Below are 9,938 nucleotides of genomic sequence, written 5' to 3' on the forward strand. Positions count from 1 at the left end.
TTATTTCACCTCAAGAATGTCGTTTTCTTCAGAATTACGCTCAAGTACCTGTTATTTCCCTGAAACACTAACAAATACCATAAACGCAACAAATGTATACTAAAACGACTCATAAAACATGCTAAATCAATTACATTCAACGTGGGAAATGGGTATAAGATACGACATATCAATTCCCAAGCGTCTGATGATGTTAGATTTGCTCTGGAGTGCTTGAGAGGTCCAAATTCTCGATCCCTAGCCGTCACTTTCGATCTATGTGCTCTGCTTCTCTTTTTAGGGTTTATAATGGGGTATATATAGGCAAAATACGAAAAACCCTAATTCTGCCAACCTAGCTCCAGCGACGCTGGCAATGTGCCCAATGACGCTAATGATGCATCTGAAGGGACCAGCGGCGCTGGTTGGGTCACCAGCGGCGCTGGTGTGTTACCTGAAGGGGACTAGCGGCGCTGGCTGTGTCACCAGCGGCGCTGGTATGTGTCCCAACGACGCTGGTTGTTCCATTTCGCACACGTTTCCTTGTTTCAGCTCCTATTCGTCACATGTGTATCTCCCGAACTTCATCCTTAATCTCCCTAAGCTCATTTCTACTCTCTTAACCAGTCATTTCTCAAATCAAACTTGTTCACAAACCTAATTCCATTAAGTACCTTAAAGTTCATACTCACGATTCATTTATACCTCAAAATCATGACAAACGAATGGGGAAAAAGTCACAAATAAATCACTCATCATCCTTTCGATGAGAAAACGTTTAAACATCTTATCAGCGAATGGGGAATGCTAAATCCCTAAAACTGGAGATTTTGTTATGAACACTTTAGTGACACTGATGAAGTTCTCCAGTTGAGGAGGTCCAGATGATCTTTGCTCGCGAGGATATCGAACGCCTTTGTGATACTATCCTGACACTAATTGATCTCTGGGTCATCATTCTAGGGGGAATAGACTCAAAATATTTTTCTGACCAAAATTGTTTTTGTTTGAAAAATTTGCAACTGGAGAGTTCTCCAGTGGAAACTGGCACTGTATTACTACTCCAGTGTACATGTTTGTCTTCTCTTAAACTGGAGGTCAACCAGATTTTCATAACGGTAAGAATACTTGGTCAATATTTATGACACGTGAAAACACTCAAGTATTTTGATCCACTTACAACTGTCACATGACGTGTCATGACTTTTTGGGAAGAAAATGCACTTTTTATTGGAAAATGAAAGTTCGTGGGCGCGTGGGAATACCAACCGTCATAGCATTTAATGCTTGACAAGTTGGTATTAAATGTTTTTAAATTTCAAATTTTCTAAAAATCTTTTGACAACCGGTTTTCGAAAATTTAGGGATTAAAATAACATTTTCGTATTTAGTTGGAATATTTTATTTCCTATAAATATCCCACTTAAACATTTTTCTTATTTACTTCTTTTTCACATTCCTTCATTTACTCCCAATCATCACAAAATCGCTTCTTTTCTCTATCTCTTCTGAATAATTCCTAAACACTCAACTTCTGTTTCCAATTGATCTCAAATGGCTCCTAAAGCATCAATTTCTCGTGTTCGCAATGTGAATCTTCTCACCGTCGAATACGTTCCATCTGATAACGTCAAACACGTTGTGGATGCCTCCATAAACTCCAAATTAATTAAATTAAATCCAAATAATCCCATGGCCATATTGAAAGGGCAACTGGCCGCCGATTCCCTCATCGGAAGAATCCAAAGGTTTCTTCGTGATTCTCCCCTTAGCGAGACCTTTTCTCTAAACCCACACAAGATGTATCATGACTACTTGTGTGGGTTTTGGTACACTGCCACTCTTTCTGAAGACTGTTCATCCATTACCGTCACTCTAAAGGATGGATCAGTCGAGTATACCATTACTTCTGAAACGTTGAGGGATGCCTTACACCTCAAGTACTGGAGACTGGGTGAGTCTCCAGTTACAATATCTCAAAATATAAATTTTCGCCAGGTACTTCTTGATATGGGAAATAAGGAGGTACTAGACAAAGGGGTATTGAGAACTAAGGGTCCCATGATGTAGAAAGGCCTCACACCATCTTGGAGGTACTTTTTTATTCACTTAGTTGAAAGTTTGGTTGGGAGTTCTGGTGGTTTGGACCAGATTAACTCCTTCCAGACAGAGATGGCATACTGCCCGTCGGATGGTTTAAGGGTAGATTTCGCTAATATATTGCTTAGGAGCCTGGTAAATAAGTTAAACGGCACCAAGGGACCATGTATTCCCCTTTCTAGATTTCTATCCTTGTATTTCAAGTTGATTTTGGGTAGAGATGCATACAAGGACACTCAATTTCTTTACTCTGTCCCAGAAGTTCTTAGGAATCTTGACACCTTAGTTTCTGATGTCAATGAAGTTCAGATTCCTCAACGAATGTTGCTAGCACCGGCCTTTTCAATCTATGTTGCTATTGACATTCTCAATCCTTTTCTGAACTTACACCTTCCGGTAATTCACCTTAGGGCTCTGATACCACTTGTAGGGTCCTATGGTTATATGGATCGTAATAAGACGTGATTCGTTATGTCAAGAGTGCGAAATACTCTTGAGATAACTAGATTGCTATTGCCTTTTGTCAATTAATGAGTGATTAATCAACCTAAGGACACACATGAAGTGCAGTTCGTGTAGGATGTCACACGAGTAACAATTCGAAGCAATTCGTTAATTATTATGATCAATTAAGATCAATCACTAATTTCGTAGATTAGGTTTGTATTTATACTAGTAGAGTTTATGTTTGTGTGGGTTTGGGCTTCACACGAAGTGAATCGAGCACGATCCACCAAAACGACCTTGTGGTCATGCTAACGTCAGCACGAGGACCACTCAACGTGCTGCTGACGTCATCACGAGGTGTGTTCTCTTGGACCTTTATTTTGCATATTACATAACGTTCAACTACCGTTTAAGTATAGTATGACACTCATAACCTTGGTTCTATGTTCTTGTACTTGCAAAACAATAATACAATACACAAACACAATAATAACCATAAACAAATAAAATTGAAGTTCAAACATAATCTTTAAATACAAACTTAAGTCCAAATGACTTATTATTTAAAAGATTACAAACATATTCCTAAAACAAAAACGTTAATCAAATCTATGTTGTTATTGTCACACAAATCGGTATCTATACCCCTATCACCAACATCCTCAAACTCTTCAATTCTTGGCTCTCCAGCATCAGTACTGGCAGCACCAACCAACTCTTTCACTGAACATGGAGTTTCAACAACAGTACGGGGTGCAACAATAGATCTTTCCCCCTTGGCAGCATCTAGTCCTTTCCTGATGGCTTCAAAATTACTGTGACTAGATGGCAAGCTATCTAGAGGCTGCCATGATTGCATGTTCTTACACTCCTTGAAAACTTCACAAACCATGCAAACTGTTCTCCATAAATGATTAATTTCCTGAGACTGAGTCAAAACATTACCAGTTGTTTGGTCTTGTCTAGTCTGAATAGCTTTAAGAATGACTAGATCATCTGGAGAGAGCCTAGTTGCAACGAATTCCTTCACTACCTCATTCTCTTTCTCCTTGCCAGCTTCAGTTGTCAGATTTTCAATAGCAGTGATGTGTTCAGATACCTTGGTGGCTAATGCATCAAGACTGCTCCTCAACTGATTGATTTCAGATGTAATAGGGGTCAGATCAACCTGGGGAGAAGCAATCTTGGTGATCTCAGACATCACCTTTTCAGTTAATTGTTGTTCTCTGGCAGCCAAGGTATCCTCAATCTTTAGACCAACTGAAGTGGCCAACTGTTGCCCAAGCTAAGTTACATTGAGACCAGGTTTTTCAACAAGGTCCTTAACCTGTCTTTACATTTCCTTCAGGTCAATCTCTAATGATTTAACAGTGTTGGTCAGCAGGTTGGTGATGGAAGTTGTGACTTTAGTTTGTGTTAAGTCAAAAGCTTCCTTCAAAGTTGTTGCTAATGAATTGCAGTTGGTGACCAACTCATTGAGTTTCTTAAATACCAAGTCTTCATTGTCAGTGAACTTGTTAATCCTAGATCAACCACTTTAATATTGGTCAGATGATCATTGTGGTATCTAAAGATAGACTTGGCATTTTTGTCCAGTGTCTTTTGAATATCCTTCACCTTCATGAGAAGGTTTTGGATATCGGCCTGGAAAGACACAAACTGTCTGTCCAGTGACAGAGGGGAAAGTGTCATTGGACCAGCTCTGAATGCTACAGAGGCAACTGGTGGAGGTAAAGCAATTGTGGGCTCTCCAGTTGTTGCAGCACCAGATGAAGAAAGAGAAAGTATTGTAGATTCAATGTGGATGTCATGCTGAGAATGCTCAGGTGTGACATCCTGTGGCGGTAGGATGTGCCTATTTCTAGGCACAAATAAAGAGTTTAATAGTGATCTGGAGGGGTGAGGTGGTATTTCAGTAAGTGTATCTAAACTTGGTGAAACTGAAACTTGTGGTTCTAGGGGCTGACCAGAGAAGGAAGGGAGTTGATCATGTACAGACGCATCAGCCATTTCCTGGTCAGATTGTGTTCCTTCTGAATCCGAAGACTCCAGTTGGAACTCATCCTCATTTATGTCTAGATCCATAAATGTTAGGGTATGGCTGAACATTAGGTTCAGACTCCTGATGACCAGTTCTAGTTGCTTGGATGGTTTCATCAGTTGGGGGATCCATTGCCGAAGCATCTTCTCCCTGGAAAGAGGTCACTGGTGCCTCAACCACCACTGCTTGATCCTCAGCTGTAGTATCATGGGCCGTAGAGTCTGGAACCTCACCTCTAGCTGTGACTGGCCAGAAACTTCATCAGTTCATGCTTCAAGAGTGTCAGAAATATGGCTCTCCAAGTTAAGTGCAGACACAGACTCTCAACTGGGTTGGGCTGACCAAGTATTATCTTCACCACTTCCACCTATAGCAGCTTCGGAAGTGGTTGCTTGTTGTTCATCCCTTTGACTATCTCCAGTTGCTTGCTGAGAAGAAACTAGAGGGCTGGTTGGGGCACTATCGTTAGTGGCAAGTTCTGACTGTTTCCTAAGGCGCTTTTTATTTGTACCCTGTAAGGAACCCTATTGTTGCGTGGATCGTAATAAGATGTGACTCGTTATGTCAAGAGTGCGGAATCCTCTTGACATAACTAGATTGCTATTGCCTTTTGTCAATTAACAAGTAGTTAATCAACCTAAGGTGATGCGCGAAGCTTATGGTTCGTGTAGAAGGTCACACGAACAACAAGTGGCTTTAATTCGTAAATTCGTGAACAATTCCCTAAAAAGATCTAACTAATTTCGTAGATTAGGTTTGTATTTATACTAGAATGATATTGGTTCGTGTGGGCTTCAGCCTTAATCAAGTAGTTAAGCCCAATTAGCAATAAACCAACCGACCTCGTGCTGACGTCAGCACGAGGGTAATCCTATGTGCTGATGACATCAGCACGAGGATCGTCCCTTTGGTCCTTTGCTTGACTCCATTTGGCTCGTACACAACATCCAATCATCGTTTAAGTATTCTATGACATTTATAAACCTTGATTTTATGTTCTTGTACCTGCAAAACAATACATAACACATAATCACAATACAAAACACAAACAGATATAATATTGAAGTTCAACTGTAATCATTAAATACCAACACAAGTTCTTATTGAAATGATTACATAGTTCCTAAAACATAAACAATAATCAAATCTGTGTTGCGATTGTCACAATGAATCTGCATCTACAGACTCCCCCTTAACAGTTGCAACTAGATTTTTTTAAAGTTTTTGAACTTCAAAGCTATCCATTAAACAAAAGCCTTGTGCTATTCGCATGAATTCTCTCTTGTAAACAATGTGCGAGAATGTTGCGATAGCGCCTTTCTTCAACTCTCCAAAATTCCACTGCTGAACAAGGTGTATTCAAAAGTCTTCTCTGATCACCTCTTGACAAGTTGACAACCTGCATCGGACCATACATGCGTAGCAACATTTGTTTCTTTGAATCATCAACAAACATCTGTGCTTCGCCTGACTTGATATCTATCTGCCAAAATGTTATCGTTGTCAGCATATCTTGATCCCATCTGATAGCGGGAACCTTCTTAACAAATTTAATCCTTCGCTGTTCAAAACGAAATGTGCCATCTTGATTCAAAGGTGTTGGCTTAATCAACCTCTCTTCTGGCTTCAGACCTCTATCAATGAAATTTCTAATTCTTTCATCTCTGAATCTATTCCAGTAGAAATCTGCAAGTCCATTACTCTGAAGATTAACGAACCATCGTCTTCCCAAATCTATCATATCAGAATCACTGAGAGAGTGGAAGTGTCTTTGACTCATCGACATGTACTAGCATCCTTCCTTTCACTTGATAATAAACAATTTGATTCTGTGATCATAGAACCAACTTTGTATCACTGAGAAGTACTTGGGTGCATCCTTGTCTGAGATAAATTCCCAAAACATTGACGGTTTCAAATTTCCACCCACATGAAAACCAGCACGAGTTACAATTACTGGAACCCTTCTATCAACAATAAACTCAGGGTCTTGCTGCACCGGAGGTATATTGAATCTTCTAAGATCAACCTCTCGTGTAGCATCAATATTCCAGTATAACTCAAATATATTGTCATGGTCTTCATCGATTATGTTTGCAGATACAACAAATCTCAAACTTGCTGTGTTCCTAGGTTCATCTGGACTATGTCTGATTTGATTAAGATTGAGATGTTCTACTTCAGCTATCGGTTCAACTTGAATGACTTCATCTTCATTAAAGACACGATCAAAGTCATAAGGTATATCAAGCAACCTTTTTCTATCAGCTTCTGAAGTAATAAACTCTCCTTTTTCCATATCTTCACTATTGACACTGTCTAAGTCATCTTCAGCATCAAGATCGTCCAATGCACCTATCTTTTGAAGCTTATCTTCAATTCAAACAATTCACATATACAAAGATAAAGAACATAAATACTTAAGTCAAGAATAATCTTATAATCTTTATCTATTTTAACTTACAACAATAATATTACATCATAAATATAATGTAACAATTACATTCATATTTATCTTATAATCATTACAAAATCATTAGCACTAAGGTTCATAATCCGAATCTGAATCCGAATCTGACTCTGACTCTGACGATGTATGAGTTAACCCTGACCGTTCTTTCATTTGATCCCTAAGTGATCCTGGATCATAATAATCATCATAATCTATAATCTCTGCTCTAGCTCTCATATGAGCCTGTGGATCATAACCCAATATCTATTCTAGTCTATGCACAATTAATGGGTGCAAATCTGACTCTGTAGAAGCATTGGTAGTAGAATCGGTCTTAGTTGACTCACTATCCAGAATAGATTTTCCTTTGCTAAGATTTTCTTTTTCACCATGATTATGAGAATCATTCACTAACTTATTTCGAATCTCCCTTTCTATTCTATTAGAATTAGAATTGGAGTTTGTTAGGTTCAGTTTAAGCTAAACTGGAGCTCTCCAGCGACATCTGGAGAGCATGAGGAATTGTCCGAAATATTAGAAGTCCAGTTGCATTGTACAGGTTTAGCAACTGATGACTTCCTCCAGTTGAGATCAGAAGACTAGAATCTGAAGACCTTCCAGTTGAAGTCAAAGACAACAAATGAAAGATAGAGATTGGCAATGGCAGCGAAGCCCAGTTGACAATCTACCAGATTAATCAACTGGAGAATCCTCCAGTGTAAATGCTCTTACAAAGCTTTACACTGATTACGAGGAGGACCTTTTTACTCTACATCCTTTTAACCGGACAATGATATTGTCTTTGGATAAAGGTGCAAAGATGTAGAGTGGTTGAATAAAGTAACCTTTTGTCTTACTTTATTTAGCACACACAAAGGATTATTTAAACAATACTTTTGTGTGCTGTCAACCATATTTGTACGTCGAAGTTGAGATCCCCATGCTCAATCTTCGACTATAAATAAAGGTCCTTGCACAAGCTTTTTGAATAACTTTGCAAATACATATATTCTGCAATATTGGTGAACTTGTGCAATATTCTCTCAATCGCAAAAAGGAACATTTCACAACTCTAAGTGTTTCGATTGTTTAGGAGAATTTCCAAGTTTAGATCAATTGTAATTCATGGGTTGTTAGGATATTTACATTCATGTATTATCTTGGTTCCGCAACAACCTTGTATTTTATTTAAACAAGTAATAAATAAAATACACTTGAAAATTACATATTGTCTCACCAGTTTACATACTTGTCATTTATATTATTGCAGTGTGTTAATTTACATATTCTGTCACCTTATACATTAACTCCAGTTAACCTGGTACACGATCAATCTAAACTGGTCACATCCAGATTAATTGATCGTGTTGCAAAGTTCACTCACCATCGACATAGAGGTGTCTTCAGCACCCATCTAGTAATAGTTGGGACTTATAAGTGGTATCAGAGCAGGCAGGTTGAATTGTCTCAATTCTATAACCTAGGTCTGCTTCGATGGCTGCTGAAGGTGAGAATGGTTCTGGTCCAAATGAATCTAATCCTAATATTGCTACTCCTTTAAATACTAACCCTCCTCCTCCTCCTCCAACTCCTGGAGCTAACCACGTTCATGTACATTACTCCAACTCTCCTGTTCCCAAATTCGATGGGAATGGTGAGACATTTGGTACATGGAAGGCTAGAATGCTCTTGCATTTTGGTGGGATAGAGAGGTATATGTTGAAAATCCTTAAGGATGGACCATATATACCCATGTCCAGTGGTGTTAGCCCTCTTCTCGACCCTACTGGGAGAAGAGGCACCAGGGAAAAATCTGAGGAACATTGGTCAGATGAGGATCGCAGATTGGTTGATCTTGATACCAAACTGAAAAACATGATTCTTTCTGCTATACCTAAGGAACTAATTCCTACCCTTGTGCTATTTCCTAGTGCAAAATCTATGTGGGATGAATTAGTTCTCCAGTTTGAAGGAGGAAATGACACCATTGTCACTAGAAAGGTTGCTCTCAACAAGAAGTATGAATCCTTCTTTGCTCTTCCCAATGAAAGTTTGACTGGTACTTATACCAGATTTACTGGCCTAATTAATCAACTTAGAGGCTTGGGAGTGGAGAAGGATAAGGATATTCTTCTTGAAAAATTCTGTGATGTTTTGCCATCCAAATGGGCACACATGGTTCTTGTCTTAAGACAAGGAAAGACCTTGCATAGCCATACTCTTGCCTCCCTTTATGGAGCCTTCAGATTCACTGAAGATAATGATGCTGCAAGATTACTGGCTGAGCAAGATGCTTTAAACCATGCTCAGAGTTCCAAGGCTGCCAACTTTTCTGGGCAACCTTGTGCTGCTTTAATGTCTACTGAGAATGTCCAGTCACATTCTATGAAGGAAATGTTAAACAACTTTTTGAACTCTGGCCTGACCACTAATCTCAGTGATGGTTGTGAGGAAACTGACGATGATGATCTGGTAGCCACGATTGCTAAAACCTTTAATAGGTTTAAGCATAAATCTAATCGATTTAATGGGTCCAATAATGCTTCCAATTCAATCTCTATGGATAAGGCTAATCTTACTTGCTATAAATGTGGTAAGAAAGGCCATTTCATGAAGGAATGCAGATCTAGTCAGATGAACAACCAAACTGGTCCTATTGTCCCAAACTTTGTTAAAACTGATGATTATAAGACCAAATACAAGAAACTTAAGGCCCAGATTGCTCTCATGTCACTTGAACAAAACAATGAGAAAGAAAAGAACAAGTGCATGATGGCTCAAACTGAAGGGAAATGGGAACTCTCTGATGATTCATCTGATGATGAAGAAGAGATTAGAGATGTGTGTTTCATGGCATTGGAGCGTCAACAACCAGTGGTGAAAGATGATGTTGTGTCAGGAAGATGGGTTGACATCATT

The sequence above is a fragment of the Erigeron canadensis genome, chromosome 5 (genome assembly GCF_010389155.1).
Source record: "Erigeron canadensis isolate Cc75 chromosome 5, C_canadensis_v1, whole genome shotgun sequence".
NCBI lineage: Eukaryota > Viridiplantae > Streptophyta > Magnoliopsida > Asterales > Asteraceae > Erigeron > Erigeron canadensis.